Genomic DNA, 20,441 nt, shown 5'->3' on the forward strand with positions numbered 1-20,441 from the left:
TGCAGTTTCCCTTTGAAAGCAGATAGAGATACGGCGTTTGCTGTCTAAGAACTCACAATTAAAAAATAAATCTTTTGCTAAAGTTGTTTTTTAAATTGTTTGTTTGAAAATGCCACTTTTAGAAAGTGGGCATTTTCTTGCTTAAACCATTATGTGCCTCTGCCTGCTTGTGTATTCCACAACTGGGTCAGACTGACAGTTGGGGTGTTGTGAATTCCCTTTAGACAGAGACACAAAGGGAGCTGGGGTGTAGCCTGCATATCCTGATGGGCCATCTGGGCTAGAGTGGAGGGAGGAGCGGTCACTTACACCTGAAAGGGCAGTGCCTGCCCTCACACAATGCAGTCTCCAACCCCCTGGAGTGTGTCTGGGGCCAGGCCAGGGCATGGCAGGGTCTTGTGAACAACAGAGACTTTCCTTTGAAGTATGCCTACTTCAAAGGCAGAAAGGGGTATAAGTAGTTCACCCAAAACCCCACACTTCTTTCTGGAATCAAGAGGAACCTCTGCCAAGGAGAAGAGCTGAAGAACTGGAGGAGTACTGCCCCTTTGCTGTATTGCTTTGCTGGGTTGGCCTGCAGTTGCTGTTCCTGCTTTAAAAGAGAGCAAAGGGTGAACTTTGCTGTGTATCCCGCTTGAGAAAGTTCTCCAAGGGTTTGGAGTAGAGCTTGCCTCCTGTGGAAGTCTCAGGGACACCAAAGACTTCAGTTTCCTCGACCTGGAGCACTGGGAACTGTGTGTTCTCTGCTGTAAAAGAAGAAAAACCACTGCAACACCGCTGGCCTGCACCCTGACCTGCTGACACCACACGGAGCGGCAATGCCTCACTTCGCACTGCGACCCTGGTTTCACCGACGCAGTAATCGGACTACTTTACCGTGCCGCTGCTTGCACTGCGACCTGTGGGCCCCACACTCGGGCATTGCCTGCTCACACCGAAGTCTGGGACTCCCCAACGCCACCGCTTCTGCTGACACTGACACCGCTGCCTGCACCATGGCCTGAGGACACCGCTCTTCAGGTACACGAAGCACAGTCTGGCACGGCAGCCCCGGCCCACTGATACCAGCACCATCGACTCCAGAGTCGTAAACAGACGTCCCTGTCTGTATCGCGACCCGTGGACGCTGCACCGAGTTCGTTCCGCGCTGCACTGCCGACTGGGGCCTACCGATGACTGCGCTTCAGCAACGACGCCGACGCTGCCTACACCATGACCTGGTGACACCACACGTCGCACAGCCCCGCTTCACACCGCAGCCCTGGTCTCACTGACGCCACTGGACGCCGTCACTGAGCCTCTGCCTGCACCGTGACTTGTGGGTACCGCACGTCGCATTGTCCCGTTTCGCACTGCAGCCCCGACCCCATCCACGCCAGCGCTCCTGACTTCATCAGCCCGGAGTTTGATCTGCACGCGTGTGACTTCAAGGGCCCGACAACCCCCGAACCGACCTCCGGAACCGACACCACAACGCCAGCGATGCTGCTCTCCGGATCTCATCGCGTGGATCACGATGCCCTGCAGTTCCAAAGGTACTGTTTGCGTGTTTCCTGACACTGTAGCTGACCCACGGCGCCTCGGCCAGCCTGAACTGTTGATTTTGTTGATCACAACGCCGTGATAGCCCCAGGTGGAGCTATCGACTTCAAGGAACTGTCTTTTTAATTTAATTCTTGCTAAATTCATATCTTTATTACTGTATGTTGGATTTTTATCGTGTTTGGTCTTGTTTTATACAGATAAATATTGGCTATTTTTCTAAAACTGGTGTGGTGTCCTTTTGTAGTGTTTTCACTGTGCTACTGTGGGTTATGAGCAAATGCTTTACACATTGCCTCTGAGATAAGCCTGACTGCTCATGCCAAGCTACCAAGGGGGTGAGCAGGGGTTATCTGAGCAGGTATCTCACTTACCCTGACTAGAGTGAGGGTCCCTACTTGGATAGGGTGCAAACTGACTGCCAACTAGAGACCCCATTTCTAACATGAAGTTACTATCTTTTTAGGATGAGAGGGAGGGTGGATAACCACAGATATACTGGAGGTTTAGAGGGAAAGACTTTATCCGTGGGGAAACATGTTTTCCCCACAGATTATAACAAGCATTTGCAATGCAATGGGACTCGCGTTTGCTAGCGTTAGAGCTATTAGCGCTGTAAATTACTAACTGGACTTTTCTTGTCACATAAGTTGAAAACTAAAAATAAAACAGTTGACAGAAGCGAGCTGATTCAAAGCGCCGTGGCCGCCATGAGCACGAAGGAGAGACACAAAAGGAAAAAGAAGTTTGCTCACAGTCAAACATATCGGCAGTAGTGCAATTATCCATGTAACAGGGTTGATGGCCAAGGCGGTAACAAAGCCGCCCCCAGCAGGGACAAACGTACAGCATTTACCAATGATAACAAAGGAATTTTGAAAGGCAATCCCATGAACAAGTGATAGTGATGGGCGTGATTAAAAGCCCAGAAATAGATTACAACAGGACAGAGCGCTTGCATGCTTCACCTAAAAAGGTGCCTAAGCACAAAGTTCTCCATTCCCTTTGAGAGAAAATCTGCACCTGTAGATTTCCACATAACGAGAATAGGATACTGGAGATTGTGCCACATGACATCGCCAGAAGTGGCACCCCTGGAAACCTGCACTTGGCACAGCTTTCCAGGCCACCTTTTGATGATGTCGGTGGGTAGAAACAAAATCATAAGTGTTTGTTCAAGCCGAGATGTAAATCTCTGCTCGAATTATATGTCAAGTAGTATTCTTTTCTAATAAACCACATAGAAGTTACGTTTTTATGTAGCACATCATGAACAGAATTAGGTCAAACCGCTCTGAGTTAATCAATATGAAGCATTGTGAAGTAAAGCAGTTGCCTAGTGTTACAGAATGTAGTTAAGGAGGGAAGCTGGCATGTGAGCCAGGCTTTCTAGGTTGCACATTGTGTGATTCAGTCTCTGGATGAATATCCGTGTTCTCATCTTTTGCGTAACGCCAAAGGACAATACTTGTGTTCAATTATTTCATGAACACTTGGACTATGTGTTTAACCAATAACAGTATCAAATACTAAATATGAAGCTTTATGTATAAAATGACTTTCTAAAAAAAAAGTTTAAACCTAAGTGTAGGAGAAGGCAAAACAATCGGATTTTAACATCACTGACTACCATACAATAAACAAAACAGTACAATTTCAGGAGAGGGTCTGCACCTCGAGCAGTTATCACATTGTTAAGCAAAATAAATAAGACTTGGACACCCCACAGAGACTGCTTTCGCTGATATGTGAATTGCATCTTTCCTACAGAAAGACACGTGCAGCAGAAACACACCTTTATTGGTAGTTCCTCCATTCATGGTGAACATCTTATATTCTATACTTACTTTTTACACCGTGCATGCTGAACATATTGCATTCTAATCTCACTTTAAAGGGCTTTTGTCAACTTAATTCTGCCATTAGTCCTTTTTCCTCCCGAACGTTAGGCTGTTTTCCTTGACTCATTGCCAGTCACATCTTGGGTGAGCTCACAGGATTATTCAGTCTCAGCAATTTTCTTGTTTGGATGTCCCCTTCCACCTCTACTGGCTTCCATTTTAGGTCTAGCCTTTGAGACAGGTTTATCCTCCCTGAACTATTTTCTCCTGAAGAAATCATTCATAATTTAAACACACACAGGGGATTTTCGTCCGTGGGGTTCACCCGTTCGTCTACTAAATGCTCATTCATATTTTTCTTTCACCGACTTCAGCTTACAACATAATGGCAATGGCCAGCCTCTAATTGAGTCCTTTCACTTTCAGTGCATGTACAAAGGCTGTGCACAGTGTTCGCCTCCGCCTACAGATAGTTTATTTCTCTTCAGTGACAAAGGTGGTTGAAAGTGTGTTTTTCATATTTTTTATGTGAATTTTAAATGTCTGTTGTTTTTTTGCTTGAACATCAGATGCCCAGTTAAGTGGTAATTTATTTTCCATCTCGTTTTTACAATTGCTGATATAAAGTGTTCAAGTGATATTTTAACACTAGCTGCCTGCAAAATTAGTGCTTAGTTAAGTTGTGATTTAATCTTTTGTCCTTCACAATCCATAATAATATTAAAATGCATGATACACAAAGTTTTTCTTGTTTAAAATGTAACTAGCAGGAAAGCCCCATCAGTGAATGAATGAATGAATGAATGAATGAAGTAACATTTATAAAGCACACAAATACTCTAGGCTGTCTTGGCGCTAATTATTCGGACATATGGGACAGCTTCTAGCATCAATTACCATTGCTCGAGGGGAGAAGGTAACGGCAAAGAATATAACTGACCCTAAAAGAAAACAAACGTAAAGAAAATAAATAAACAGCCAGTTTTTTAAAAGCTTGCGAAAATTAAGGCCATTGGGTTGATTTCTTAAGTGGATTGGCATTTTTTTCTACAGTTGGCTAACCATGTGGACAAAACCACTACTTCCCAAGAGGCCTTGTTTATCCTGGTAGTCGACATGATGTAGGCTGCTGGTGTCATCCAGCTCAGATGTCGAGCTGGATGGTGCAACCGGATTTTATTAGCCAGGTAGCCAAGCTAAGTGCTGTGTAACGCTTTATGGGCAAGCCAAAGTGCCTTAAAAGCTACCCGTTTTTTTATTGGGAGCCAGTGGAGGTCTCTTATGATGTTCATTACTGATGTGAACTTTGGCACTTTCTTTAGAAGGTGGGAAGGCGCATTTTGTAGTGTCTGTTATTTTTTTTTAATACTGCTTGTCTTGCTCCTAAGTATAGAGCGTTACAATAGTCAGTAGTTTTTGGTGTTCAAAAGGGATATAAGGAATTTTAAGAAACAGCAGGATGCAAGCTGGCCTGGTCCTTGTAGGTTAAATCAGTATCAAAAACGACCCTGAGTTTTTTTTAGCTTTGAGGTCGGCATTGGGGGCGATCCTAAACCTTCGGGCCACCTGGAGTGGCCCCAGAAGGTAGGCTCTGCCAAAGATTAAAACTTTGTTTTTTTCTCTGAATTAAGTTTCAGACAGTTAGTGGTCAGCCAACCTGCTAGAGCCTTTATACAATAGTTTAAACCTTTCTGCTACTTCATCAACATTGCCTGGGATCTAAACCACTGTCTGTGTCCTGTTAACGTAAGCTGCTGTGGCAAATTCATAAGATGCTATTAATTTTGCCAACGAGCCCAGATACATTTTAAAAAGAGTAGGACTAAGAGATGACCCCTGGGAAATCCCGCAAGGGAGGAGAAAAGATTTGGATTGGAAGTTTCCAAGGGACACTGTGTTCTCTTTCTTGGAGGAAAGAGGCCATACCCTTGTGGGCTAGACCTGAAATGCCAATGTTGGTCAAGCGGTCTATTTGTACTGTATGACTAACCATGTCAAATATGGCAGAGAGATCAAGCAAGGTCATTGCCACTCTACCACCTACATCTTTTAAGGCATTTATTTCTTCAGCAATGGCAATCAAAGCTGTCTTAGGACTTGAACCTGGTCTGAAACCATGTTGTGATATTTCCAGTAAACTATTTCCTTCTAAATAGTCTGATCTACATGTATTGACATATTTTTCCTGTATTTTAGCTGGAAAAGGTAATCTGGAAATTAGGTGATCATTTTTACTGGGATCAAGTGAAGGTTTTTTTAACAATGGCAGAATGGATACCTTTTTCCAAATAGCTGGAAAAATGCCAGTCGTAATGATCATATAAAATAAAGCCGTCAGAACTGGTGCGATACAGTCTGCCACAGCCTGCACAGCGTTAGGTGGGCAAGGATCGGATGGAGCTCCTGACTTTACTTGGTTAATGAGCATGACTGTTTGGTCAATGCTCAGTTGAGGGAAATGATCTATACTGCTTTTGAGAAAATACCATCTAAAGTATGACCCAGATTACTCTGATACTGTGGATACTCGCTGAGTAAAATCATAGCAACCTAAGCTTTCAATTAATGTTACAGCATCCTTATCATTTGAATCTTCCAAATGAAAATTAAAATCACCTAAAATAGTATAATTTGAATACTGTCTCACAGTCTCTATGTGATTACTAATTTCTTCTCTAAAAGACGCCTTAGGTCCAAGGGGTCTATAGATTAAGAATCCATAGAAGTTGTATTTATCAGTATCCTTGCATTTAAATAAAAGAGCTTCACAGTTAAAAAGGGGAAACAGATCACAGGACAGAATCAGAGAATCGCAGTGTATTATTGCCAAGCCACCACCGCGTTTACCATCGCTGTCTAATATGTTGATGGAGTAGCCATCCGGCATTGCTGCCGCAATGTCCGGATTGGAAGAATCACTCAGCCATGTCTCGGTTACAAATACTAGACTAGGGCTCTTAGAATCAAAAAAATCAAGGAACTCGAAGTTGTGTTTAGAGAATGTTTTTTATATTTACATTTTTTCACAAGTATGTGGAGGCCACATTTGGGTGGCATTTTCTTTGTTTTTCTTTTTCTGCCATAGTCATGAAATAAAAAAAGGTAACAATTACACTAGCTTGCCATGTCAGAACCATTGGCTTTGCCAGTACTAACAGGTAAACAAATATTGGCAAAGCCAATAGGATGACGTTTGGCAGCTTTTTCATGCCACACTGCAGGTCAAACTTATTGGCTTTGCCAAGACTTGTGAGTTTTCATGCTCCCAGCTGCCCTTTATTAGTAGATTTTGTCTTTTAAACTGCATTAAAGAGAGAGAGGGGCAGTGCCTGTAATCATTATCACTGGTCTGTTTTGGCCTTCAAATCTTTGTGGAAAAAACGAAAGGTAAAGCCAGGCATTTGGCCCGAATCAGGCTCAAGCCTTGCTTGCCTGACACACCCATGTAATAAGAAATACTGCATACAAATTTATATTCACTTGTGGTCTTAAATGTACATATGGGTTGAGGCAGGTGATGTCCTACAGTGTGTGGATAGAGCATTGAAGTGTAATCAAGCATGGAAATGTATAAGGTCCCTGACAAAGAAACATACTATTGGCAGATGTAAAAAGAATTCATGCAATACTGCACAACAACCAACTCCTTCTCCAATTCCTCCTGGACTGATGGCTCACACAAGGGACAGCCCTGAGAGAGTCCAAATGAGATTCAGTCCTGAGGAGTTCAATTTCTAAAAAGCCCGTCAGTTACACTGGGAAACTTCAGCTGACACCAACTGCTGTCCCTCCAAATTTTGGATCAGGGCAGTCAGAGGCGTATTAACGTACTTCTGTTTGAGGTACCTCTGGTGTTGAAGCAACTTCCCAACACAACTACTGAGGAAAGGTATCCTGTGAGGCCAGCTCAGTAGGGGCTTGATGCCTTTGCATCTTCTTGTGGCTCCTGCATTTTGAAAATTTGTCCATAATGGAGCTTAATACACCAGCCCTACTTTCAATATCAATATTATTCAGTGTCCCTCTTGTCCTCTTTTTCTACTTATTTTGGACCGTTTGACTATTGAGAAGCATATATATCCTGATGAAGGTGACTGGGCTGAATTCCGCAATACACCAAAAAAAACGGCACAGAATAAAAAAAGCTAGAATATCCCTATATGAAGATATTGACAGTGAGGCTGTTATATCAAGCAGAAGGATGGAAACGTTTAATATTATGTTTGACTTTAAATTGTGCGCGAGTGTTAGTATGGGTGAGTACGAATGTAAGGAATACATGAAATGTACATTTTCTGTTTTATTTAGGGATCCTAGGAGGTTTTGACGGGGTGTTGATATCTGTAACCAATTTTTGATTGCATCAATAAGCTTATGTCAAAATCCTTTGTATACAAGTGATTTTGTAGTTACTTTGTAAGAATATATATTAACTTTGAATAATAAATAAAAATAATTGAAATGTACCAGAGGTTTTTTGCCAATTAATTCCTTAGTCTCTATGTTTAGGTAAATTATTATAATTACCTATTTAGGTAATGTAAAAGCAATTTAGGTCACGCGGGTGATGTCTTTTCTTTCTGTATGATAGGTACATCCTTGCTGTGCATGCCAGCCAGACAGTCCCCAAGGGGCCTCAAACCAATGATAGTACAAAGTATGGCATCACTGCAAAGACACAGAACATTTTCAGGTGAAGTGCTGCAAATGGTTGATTACAAACATGTATAGCCTAAAGCAGAGCATTACAGCATGAGCTGACAAAAGTGAAGAAAGTAGATGGAGAGAAAATGTAGCAAATAATTACAAGAAAATAGGAAGTTAACAAATGATTTTGGGGACAAAGGTCTTGGATTAAGAATTCACAGAGTGTAAGAGAAAAAACAATTGCAATCAACACTGTATGGTGGAAACAAGCAGTGGTCTCGCCGTTGGGACCTTATAAGTATTTAGCCATGCATCACATTAAACCTTTGCCATAAATAAACTGCGTGTGTGCATTCCTTCATACACTTGGCATTAGACTGTAATGGTCAGAAACTCCGTAGAGGGCACCACAATAAAAATAAGATTTGGAAGAAACATGGTCATGTAACCATATAGTCACCCCCTAGCGGGCATAACCACAGGAAAAGAAAAGGGCAGCAAGCTTTGCAGTTTATCCATATATTCAGCCCCAAGAGGACATAGTGCATGAACAGCTGTAAAGCAAAAGTTCCAGCCATAAGAGAGCTTAAAAAGACATTGAATGGTGGGAGAGGTTTGCACCCCTGGCCCAACCTAGTGTGGGGACCCAGATAAGGATCCAGACAGTAAGAGCACATTGTGCTGAACATTTTGGTGGTGGTCACATTGTCCTAGGACCACCACAGGCTGGGTTTTGGGCAAAAATGTGCTGTAAAAGGAATGCCCCACAAAGCATTATGGGGTGAGTTTCCCAAGTGCAGTGAATACTGTAGTATCAGTTCTCCTGCTGTGTCTGGGAGAGACGTGTTGAGGGTTCCCCTTGTGTTTTACCTATTTAAAAGGAGTGAGTTTGTATATTTTTCAAGCTTTGGAGTAGCCAATAGGTCTCGCCTTTGGGACCTTATAAGTATTTAGCCATGCAGCAAATTAACCTTTATCAGAAATAAACTGTGTTTCTGCATTCCTTCATACACTTGGCATTAGATTGTAATGGGCAGAACATCCCCTAGAGGGCACCACAATGAAAATAGCATTTGGAAGAAACATGGTCATGTAACCATATAGCCAGCCCCTAGAGGGGATAACCACATGAAAAGAGAAAGGCAGAGAGCTTTGCAGTGCAGCCATATATTCAGCCCCTAGAGGAAAAAGTGCATTCCATACTTTCAGGCCTGGCAGGCCTGCTTGAATATTGTTACAAACAACACCCTTAGAACACAAATTACTGCCAGCTGTCAAGCAAAAACTCCAGCCATGAGAGAGCTTAATTCTTACTGCCATCAGGCCGCCTGTGCGGCCTGAATCCTGTCAGCCCTACTAGGAGTTCACCACAGGGCCTTATCATTGCAGCCAGCTCCTAATGGTGCGGCGAGTGCAGCAGCACTTGTCGCCCATTCCACTGCCCATAATTTTGGGCAGTGGAGTGCATGATGGGGCTGTGCATGGGGGACCCTGCACTGCCCATGCAAAGTGCATGGGCAGTGCATGGGCCCCCCAAATCCTCCATTCCGCCAGCCTTTCCATGGAGGTGTGCGGTTTACCACCTCCAGGACCGCAACCGTGGCGGCTCCGCCACAGTCATAATGTCATGGTCGGACCACCACTTTGGAGGATCGTAAGTTAATTGGTAAGAAACCTGGTATACAGAGATAATTGAATCACTTGCTTGAAGACCCTAAAGTACGGATTGAAGGGGCCACATAGCGTAGAGGAAAAAAATAGTTCTCTTTGCCCAGTCCTACATCTCTAACAATCATCAACAATATGCACTCTAGAATTTACCTTTTGTTTGATGTTGTCTGCTTGGGGTTTGAGACCTATTGTGACATCGTTCACCAGATGGCTTCTTTGTGAGAAGGTAATACTTTGCAGATTTTGTGTATGGGACTAGTTAAAATGGTTCAACCAAGGATTACTGTGTTTGTCTGACTTTTGGCTAGCTTCACCAATCATAAAGGTGGATTCAAAGCTGTGCATTTTCTCTATTTGATTGGTTGGGTGGTGTTCATCAGTCACTTTGTACTTTAAAATCTGGAGCAAAGATGTCCTCCCTAGTTTGTCAAAAACAATATTGAAGTCTTGTCAAAATGTTACTTTCTGATTTTTGATACAAGTTAGCAAAACTGGCCTCCTACCCTTTCAATTTTCTTTAATAACATAGGCCCTCATTTTAACAATGACTGTAAAAACCGCATAACGCCACAGTGAAGGCCACCAAAATACCGTCACCGCTACCATTTGTCCGCCATATTATGATCACTGCCAGACTTCCGCCACATGTGATACGGCCTGGCGGTGTTTTGCTGATGGAGCACTGCTGGCGGTAGCAGCGCCCCTTCCGGTTCCCTGCTTGAAGAGCTCATCGACCAAGGTAAGTCGGGCTTCTGACGGGGGAGGTGGGTGGTGGGTGTTGTGTGTGTGTGTGTCTGGTTGTGTGCATGAATATGTGAGTGTGTGTGGGAATGTGTCTGTATGTGTTGTGTTGTTTCCATGGTTGTATGAGTGTGAGTGAATGCATGTAAGAATGGTGAAGTGAGTGTGTGTCTGCATGTCAGTCTGATTAGGTGTAAAAATGTGTGCGAGCATGTCTGGAAGTATGTGTGTATGAATGCATGTTTGCCAGTGTGAGTGATTGGGTGTATGTGTGGTGTGTGTCTGCTGGTGTGTGCATGAATGGGGGGTGGGGGAGAGTGTGAGGGTCGGAGGGGGGAGTTTAAATGGAGAGGGCGTGTCAGCTGTGTGTTGGTGGGGTGGTGGAGCCGCCTACCGGTGACAGGGAAAGAATTCCCTGTCACCGGTAGGTCCTCCCGCCATGGTTTTTGTGGCATTGCTAATGCAGCAAAAACCATGGTGGTAGACAGGCTCATAATGCCACTGGCGGTACTATGCTGGCTGCCCGGCTGGAGATTGACTTTTCCGCCCTGGCGGCTGATACCGCCATGGCGGTATGAGTGGAGAAGTGGCGGGTTAGCTGCAGCTAACCCGCCATTTTCGTAATGTGGCGTTCTGCTGGCGGGGCAGTGCTGGCGGTAGCAGCGCCCCTTCCTGCTCCCTGCCGGAAGACCTCCTCGACCAAGGTAAGTCGGGCTTCAGACAGGGGAGTTGGGTGGGGGGTGTTGTGTGTGTGTGTGTCTGGTTCTGCGCATGAATGTGTGAGTGTGTGTGTGAATGCGTCTGTGTGTGTTGTGTTGTTTGCGTGGTTGTATGAGTGTGAGTGAATGCAAGTAAGAATGGTGAAGTGAGTGCATGTCTGCATGTCAGTCTGTGTGTAAGAATGTGTGCGAGCATGTCTGGAAGTATGTGTGTACGAATGCGTGTATGTCAGTGTGAGTGATTGGGTGTATGCGTGGTGCGTGTCTGAGGGTGTGTGCGTGTATGGAGGGTGGGGAGAGTGTGAGGATCGGAGGGGGTGGGGAGACTTTGAATGGAGGGGGTGAGGGTGTCAGGTGTGTGTTGGTGGGGTGGAGAAGCCGCCTACCGGTGACAGGGAAGGAATTGAAATGGGGTCTTTATTATGATGCAAATTGGTTCACCGTCAGTTGAACAATACCATCTATTTCCATTTCCAAAAATATGAAGGGCACTCAGAAAAGCCATCAAACCTTCCCAGAAACTGGCTAGAAACTGTGTTGGATACCTCTAACTCATGTGTCTCCTGTAGACTGATTGCGAGCTACCAGTAGCTTGGAAGCCATCCCTAGGTAGCACCCACATGATAATTACCCATCAAGTGGTTTGAGAATACGCAACTGCACACTGGTAAAGACAACACATTTACACGCTCTTCACCCCGAGTTGTGAGGCTGGGGAGCAGACGGTGGATGGATATACAGCCCATTCTTTTGTAAAAAAAAAAAAAAAAGTCTCTCTTTCTCACCTTGCTTTACTTCTTTCTTTAATTTTCTATTTTCTCTCCTTCTTCCTTGTCTTTATTTCTTCTTCCTATTTTTCCATTCCCTTCCATTCCTCCTCTCCTTCTTTCTCCATTTACTTTTTCTTTCTCTGCTTTTTTATTTATCTTGTTTTCACCCACTCACACTTCTTTTATTCTCAGCTTCTTTCTCTAGTTATTTAATTATTTTTCTAAATCTTTCCCTGTTTCTCTTTTTTTTTTTTTGTTGTTTCCACTACTGTCTCCCTTTGCTGTCTTTCTCTCTTCCTTTCTTTATTTTTCTCCTATATTCTCAACTTCCCCATCATGTTCCACGTTTTTCTTTCCTATTTTGTGTTTCTTTTTGCCCTTTCTCTTTTTCTCTAATTTGTTCGGTTTTATCTTTTTCTGTGTGTTTTTCTTTAGTTATTTTCTTTACTTTTCCTACTTCTCTTTTTCCTAATGATCTTTATTTTACTCCTTTTTCTGTTTGTTTCTTTGTCTTTTTCTTCCTCTTTCATTTTCTTTTTTCTGTGTATTTTTTTCCTTGTGTTGGCAATCATCAGCAGATAGTGAAGTCCTTCAGGCCCCAGCTGTCTAAATGGGATCATTGTTATCCAATATATTGGATGGGAATGCGACGATTTGCCTCAATGAAATACTCACCTCTCAGAGATGATTCATAAAGAAGAGTAAAAAGACAAAACTGATCCTTGGGGACCAAATAGTCTAATGTTTTGTGATACAGCTTGTGTGCCTTTAATACTGTATGTTCACTTGAGCAGAACTGGGATGATGAATAATTAGTGTTAAAGTTACTTGACCTTATTTGTTAACCAGTTCTTCAAAAACTTAGGTCCTCATTACAAGTTGATCAAATCTCATTTTCAGATGAAACAGCAATTACAATTTCTGTGTTAATTCCAGCCCTCTTGCCACACGTTTTAAGTTGGTGGCTAGAAGAACGAAAATTACCTGAAATTCTTGAAAAACAGGTGTAAATCAGACAGATAATACCAATTTCTTCATGTTATTCCTCATTCCTTGTGGGCCTACAGTGGGACAACTCATAATCTCCTAGTAATACCATGTCCTGTTGTTAGATATAACCCCAGTCTCAGTTATTATGGGTCTGGTACAACCACCCGGAATTAAGTACCAACTGGCAATTAAGGCATTAGTGAACTGCAGGGATGTTATCAGATTCCCCAACAAATCCACAGAAGATCCCAAAAGCACGTGGGTTAAGCCCAGCCTTTTCCTGGCAGTCTTAGATGGGGAGCTCACTTGCATCCCTACTGAGTGCAAGGTAACATTTGATAATGTTAAGGGCAAACCATGCTTCTCTATTGAGAGTAAACATACGTATAGAGCATGCCAGACCAGATATTTTGCAACTCTCTTTGTCAACTAGCTGGAACCAGGCCTTTAGGACTGAGTAAAAAATAAAACTACAAGGCCTAATGTGTTGGCTTATCTTAACATAAAGTGTGCCCATTCCTAGCTGTCTAAGCAATCACACTGCAGTTATTAAATTGTGCCAAGGAGCTGTACCTAGCCTTGTCTATTGTCATTAGTTATCTACTTCAAGTGAATCTATAAAAATTCTAACGAACAGGAGCATTGGCCATAAAGATTTCCCTCTGCCACCCTATATGTGAATGAATTAGACCCTTCCATAATTTTGCTCTGAATCCTAAATGAATTCCTAAGAAACCATAATGTGAGTTCAGTTCAAGAGGAGTCATCTTCAAAAGTGACAATATCTATGCTAAGTATAAACTGTGGTTCTCTTGCTAAGTCCAGCGTGTAATTTTATGAACACAACGTCTCAATAAAAGTCCTCCCCGGTTTTCTGTCTTAAAAAGGCAACATAATACAGAGTTTGACTACACTGTGGAATCTCCACTTAAGCCGCACAGGTTCCATGCACCATAGGTTCAATGATTTATGGAATTAATTAGAAGTAAACAGAAAATTGTGAAAATACTCTTAGCAGAGTTAGTACTTAGGAACAAATTATTTAAATATCTTTGATTTTAGCTGAGTTAGTTCTCTTACAAATCTTGCACTGATATAACTGGGTATCACTGACTTAATATTAATGCACAGAATATCAAAATACAAAAATATCAGAAAATAAAGCTTCCTAACAAAAATATTGCCTTCCTATACTTAACTAATAACATCACAAAAATCAAGAAAACAAATATCGTTGTTAAGCATATCAATTTTCACTTATGTTGAAAACACAAATATCTGAAACAAAAATAATATCTTTCAATAAACATATATGTCAAAAACATCACCTCGCACAATATTGACTACAATACTATAACCAAAATAAATACATTATCATTAATAAACAAAAAAAACACTTTACATTAAATAAATTGTTACAATTAACATAAAAATATATATAAATGTTTGAATTACATCACCAAAATAATTATTATTCACCCCAATGAAATATATATCTAAATACATAAAAATATAAGCAAAATCAATTGTTAACATAAACTACAAACATCTATACAATCTAAATATTAATACATATAGATATACATATGCATACACATATATATTTATATATCAAAAATAATATTCAGAACTATCGAGCTACATGTTAGACATTCTAAATATAACCTAAATTAGCATTTACCATAGGACATAACTGATAAAAATTCAGACTAAAACTAATCAATAAAATTAAACTATAAACAAACTTAACATATAAAATCACACAGACAATTAAATCAACAATATAAAAGACACATACATTGTACGAACTTAATACTGCAAAAACGGCAAAACCTGCAAGACAAGGAAACTCTACCAGATTCTCTAATCTGTCCTTGAACAAAGAAATAGATACATCCCAACAACTAGCTTGCAAAGTAAGGACAACTTACAATTAAACTAAAATTTACTCATAAATTAAAATTAAAGTTTTAAAATAGCAAATAATTAACAAAACACTCTCCATCTTCTATCTCTATGCTAACCTCCGAAAAAACAAACACTAATCACAAACCAGAAAAAAGGCATAAAAAATTAGGTATATGTAAATTACTCTAAAATAGAAAGTCCCCCCAAAGCTGATTAAAATAATAATTAATGTAAGGCAACACAATCCCCCCCCCCCCATGTAACAGAAATAGAAGGGATGTATTGCAGGATATGAGAGGCAAGCACTAGCTCCCAGGAGCCCACAACCAAAACCCTAAAAGATACAGAGCCTGATTACGAGCTTAGCAGTCCGTGCACCGCCATGTCGGCAATCCTACCACCATCCCCTTGTCAGTCGGACCACTGTATTATGATGCTGGCAGTCCCATAGAACTAAGACCGCCGTGGTCCAGGCAACACCACCAGACAACGCAGACTGCCGCAGTGGCAGGCAGGCCAAACAGGCCGATGTTTCTGCAGGACACATTATGATGCTGCACACCGCCAACGTGACCGTGGCGGTCGAACCACTACATCCCAGCAGGCAGAATCAGAGAGCATAAAGGAAGCAACTCACTTACAGGCAGCGTTACATGTCCTGTGTCGCCATGGAGTCCATCACACACATTCTGCTGCTGCTCATTGATGAAGTCCAAAATACATGCTGCCGTGGATGCAACTGACGGTAAGAACACACAGCTACCTGTGTCATTAAGCTCAACAACAGATCGTCGCACCGTCATCCACATGATATGGGGCTCACGCTGCATGCACCAAGTATACATGTCATGGTGTCCCGTGTCAGAGTCATTCATACAGAATGTCACATTCACAGGCATTAAACATCCCCTTTGGGCAGGTCACTGACACTGCACCACCACACTCCACAAAAACACACGCCCGCTCATCTTAGACACAGGGACAATGAAGTGTACAGAACATTGTGTCACACAACAGCACCACCACAGCAACATCACACAATTGTACTAACACCCTCACATTTCACACATGCCATGCACTGTTGTTAGATTGAAGGCACATATGTATGGATGTGTCATGGAACACAAATACCCCTCCCATGAAACACCCCTGAAATAGACCCACACATCATCCACATTGCAACACAATGAAAGATCAATGGGATGCACAATATTTTGAGAGACAAACTTGCAAAGCTCACAATGCAAACAATACCTGCACAATAGAGATCGGGGCATCAGGAGCACTCATGGAAGGATACTGCCCTGGGACACATTCCACTTTGCACATGCCCCTAAAACAACATTTCCACAGGAACTGACCCTTCATGTACCTCAGGGACAAACAATAGTAAAGCCAAGTGACATACCTATCTGCATAATGTGTAAGTTCAAGTCAAGAAAGCACATATAACAGCAACAGCATGACCATACATCTAGATGAAACAGCTGCAAGGTACAAGCATCAAAATGGACAGATGGTCAGTCAAATGCAAATGAAGCTAACACAATTGAACACCCTCCATGTGTGGACAAACAAAACTCGAGCCTCCACACATGAGACAAATGTACAATCCATATCAGGGGCATAAGTCTAACACTATACATGCTGGCATTGGCCAACACAAGATGAAATACTTACCATAGCACACATAACACAAAGCAACAACATCCCAATTGGATGAACAAACAAATACACTGTACATCTACCTTTGTCTTGGGTGACACCAGCACTGTCCACAAAGTCAGATATTGCAAACAACAGCAAATGGATCATCAATCAGGGTGAAACACACACAACTTTAGGCATACAATACAACTCACTCAGGAACAACATAAAGGTAGAAAAGTAACTGCAGGACAAATTAGTACCCAGCAAAACAACAACTTGGGTTTATTGAAGTCAAATGCTTAAGAGCAAAGGCCATTGGCTGGTCCACATCAGTTGATGCACATTACTGTGCCCAAAATTGACTCTAATCACTGCCAAGAAGCCTTCACAGGAAGGGGTATCAAGTGGGAACACAGGCACGTCAGGGATCATCCTTGTGTGGGGTGGGGTCGGATTTGGGATGGGTGGGTTTGGGAGGGGTGTCTTTTTCTTTGGAGGGGTGGGCTTTTTCTTTGGTCGATGGGTGCTTGCAGGGGGGGGCAGGTGTGACAGGGGAGAACTTGGATGTGGAAGGGATGGGTTTGGGATGTGGATGGGGACCTCTTGGGTTTGGAGGTGACAGGGGAAAGGGCAAGGTCAAAAAGGAAACTCTTTGGGAAAACTGGTAGGGTCATCAGAAGGGTTGAGGATTTAGAGGTTGAAGGAGGGGTGTTCTTGTCTGTCATTATAGATGCCTTGGGTGGGTGCGTGTGTGAGGTATGCTTGTGTTTGGGTGGTGTCTGTTGCATGTGTGGGTGTTTGGGTGTCTTGGGGGGCTGGGAGATGGAGGTGCTGGGTGAAGTGGGAGTGATGGATACGTGTGTGTTTGTTGGGGTGAAGTCTGTGGCTATGGTGTATGTTGTGGATGTGCCTGTGTGTGTTGGGGTGGTGTCTATGGGTATGGTGGATGGGTCTGTGTCTGTTGAAGTGGTGTCTGCGGGTATGGCTGATGTGGTGTATGTGTCTGGGCATATGGTGTCTGAGGGGCCCGGGGGTTGTGAGCTGTTGTCTGGGTGTATGATGGGTGTGGTGAATGTGTCACTGGGTGTTGTGGTGGTGTCTGTGGGTATGCTGGAAGTAGTGTGTGGGTCAGTGGGGGTGGTGAGGGGGTCTGTGGAAGTGGTGGCAGATGTGGTGTCTGTGACTGAATGTTGAGTGCCTGCGTGCTGGTGTGTCTTGTGGTGCTTGTGTCAATGTTTGCTGCTTCTGTGTGTTGAGAAGGGTGCATGTGGATGTGCCTGTGTGTTTGGGACAGATAGGGGAATAGGGAATTTGGATTGGGAAGAGGGAGGTGTGGGGAGTGCGGGGGGGGTTTGCTGGCTGCCCTCATTGAAGAGACCAGAGTCTGAAAATACCTCAGTAGGCCAGACATGTCACTATGAATGCCTTCCAGGAAAGCACTGGTCTGCTGAAGTTGGCTTGCCAGCCCCTGGATGGCATGCACAATAGCTGTCTGCCGCACAGGAATACTCCTCATGAGGTCAATAGCCTTCTCCCTCAGGGCAGCAGGGGTAGCAGGGGCTGGGGCTGAGGTGCCTAGGGCAAAGGAGATGCCCACCCACTTGAGTGAGCGGGCACGGCCTACTGGGTGGGGAGCAACAGGGAGGACAGTGATAGAACTGGGGTGGCGGCCAAGGATGGTACAGGAGCAGGTCCTGATGGGTCCAACTCCACTAGGGAGTGGCCACTGGAAGGAGTATCCAATGATGAGAAGGTTGATACTGTCTCCTCCGTGGCACTGCCCTCATCCGCCGGGCCACTGGGTCCCTCCGTGTCAGTGGTGTCATGACTGGAGTTACTGTGGCCAGATGCTTCCCCACTTTGTTGTGCCCTGTCTCCTTCACTTGCCTGGGATGATGCTGCAAATACAAAGATGAAAAAAGTCAGCACATGCTCCTGATCACACTTGAACAACAGCTGTGATTAGCAAACATTACCATGACGTCAAGTAGCCCCCAGCAACAAACTACATCAAAGTGCCTCCTGCATGTACCATACCATACCATACGCATGCATGCCACCTGAACTGTCAACAGTTGCCCACAGGAGAATCAGGATCTCAGGCAACTCCAATTGCATGGGTGAAGTTGTGAAATCACAGTAATCACTGAACAAGTAGGAGACCACATCACCTTCAATGCTTTCCCTCATAGAGCATACCTCAATTACTTGTTGTCATACAATAGTGGGACAATGCCCAGTTCATACCCACAGATCCCACACAAGGTCATGAAGACATCTATTTGTCACATACAAAATAATACAGCAATAAGAAATGATGCTCCAAAATCCAGACATGTTGCTGACAGCAATACAGTATGAAGGTGACATGGAAATACTCATGTCATACTGGAAACATATCAACAATGCACACTTCACCATGTGTAATTTGTCCTAATGGAGTCAAGGAGGTAGTACTAAGGTTGCTCAGCTATACTACATGTAGGAAGTTGGCCTGGTGTGTGGTGAGCAGCTATGGTGTTATCACCCTATACCAGGTCCAGGTATTCCCTATTAGTGAGGTGTAGTCAGTGTCCATGAAGCCAGACGCTCGAGAAGTAGCTGTGGATGAGCAGCCAAGGCTTATATAGGAGAAATGCAAAGCTAATGCAATACCACTTATTGTCACACAGCACTTACCCACACATGAAAGAACCACACAGTGTTACAAAAATAAAGGTACTTTATTTTAGTGACACAAATACCAGAATACTATATAGGCAATACTCTACTAGCAGGTGAGTAAACACACTATTATATACACCTTAGTTGCAAGGAATGAGCATATAAAGTAATAGAAAACAGTGCAATAACAATAGTCTATGGTGACCCTAGGGGGAGACCAAACCATATACTAAAAAAATGAAATGCAAACGTAGGCCCCCACCCAAGTAAGTAGAATCTGTAGAGGGGAGCCGGAGGAACTAGGAACCCCAAAAGGTAAGTACCAGAGCGCCTCCCAGCGACCAGGAGAGATGAGGTAAGTATCTGGTTTTTCCCAAACCCACAGAGAAACTTTGTGAAAGGACTGTGCAAGACTGAAAGAAACAGAAGATGGATCCAGACTGAACAGGACCTGCAAATGAAGGGGACCAAGTCCAGTTTCAGTTGGAGTATCCGGTTGGGGCAGGAGCCACTATCCACCCTTCTGGAGATGTAGGACCAGGTCGATGGTGAAGACCAGAAGTCGGCTATGCAGCACAGGAGCAGAGGAAGAGTTCCAGAAGTGATGCAGTTGATGTCCCACGACAGAGGCAGAGTTGCAGTCCATCAGTGATGTTGCAAAACCACCAACAAGCCTTAGCAAAGGCAAGAGTCTCAGAAGAGAAGTTGCAAAGCTGCTGGGGACCAGGAAGGTCCTAGGGGACACACACCAAGTAGGGAGTCCCAGGCAACCCCCAGCAGTCAGGAGAGCAAGAGGTCATGGATGCAGTCCCCAGAGGCAACTCAAAGGCAGCAGGCAGAGGAGTCGCAGTGAGGCCCACTAAGCACACTTGGAAAGGAGTCCCACGTCAATGGAGCAGCAGACTGGAGACCACGCGTTGCAGGGAAGAGTGCTGCAGGTCAGGGCTACCCAAAACCTGAAGATCCCTTGGAAGAAGAGTCAAAAAGCCTTGGTAGCTGCAAGAGTCGCAGTGCACATGGGTACCGTCCTGCAAGGACAGGCAAAGACTCACTACCTCCAAGGCTGGATAGCTGGTAGAGGGGACCAAGGGGACCATTGAAGACCAGCACCTGTGTTGCAGGATCCATGCAGAGCTGCAGGAGAGAGGACCCACGCAGCCGGTCATCATTGCAGTTGGTGCTTGCAGATGCAGGGGAGTGACTCCTTCACTCCAAGGGAGATTCCTTCTTGCTTCTTGGTGCAGACTGAAGACTTGCTGCCCTCAGTGGATGCATGGCCGGGGAAATGTTGCAGCTGC

General features: G+C 43.8%; 1 protein-coding gene and 1 long non-coding RNA gene across 4 annotated transcripts in view; one reads left to right on the plus strand and one right to left on the minus strand.

The window, feature by feature from the left end:
- Window positions 1–20,441, minus strand: part of GAL3ST1 (galactose-3-O-sulfotransferase 1) — a 293,301-nt gene that overhangs the window by 51,008 nt on the left and 221,852 nt on the right. Inside the window, exon 1 of one of the 2 annotated variants that reach the window (XM_069214642.1) lies at window positions 7,911–8,008. The exons of the other annotated variant lie outside the window; for it this stretch is intronic. The gene's annotated coding sequence lies outside the window, so the exon portion shown is untranslated. Of the gene's footprint in view, window positions 1–7,910; window positions 8,009–20,441 lie in introns of those variants that run through there. 2 annotated transcript variants of the gene reach the window in all.
- LOC138266171 (uncharacterized) overlaps window positions 1–20,441 on the plus strand; it is a 163,384-nt gene that overhangs the window by 35,192 nt on the left and 107,751 nt on the right. The gene's annotated exons all lie outside the window — the stretch shown is intronic.

Source organism: Pleurodeles waltl, chromosome 11, assembly GCF_031143425.1.
Source record: "Pleurodeles waltl isolate 20211129_DDA chromosome 11, aPleWal1.hap1.20221129, whole genome shotgun sequence".
NCBI lineage: Eukaryota > Metazoa > Chordata > Amphibia > Caudata > Salamandridae > Pleurodeles > Pleurodeles waltl.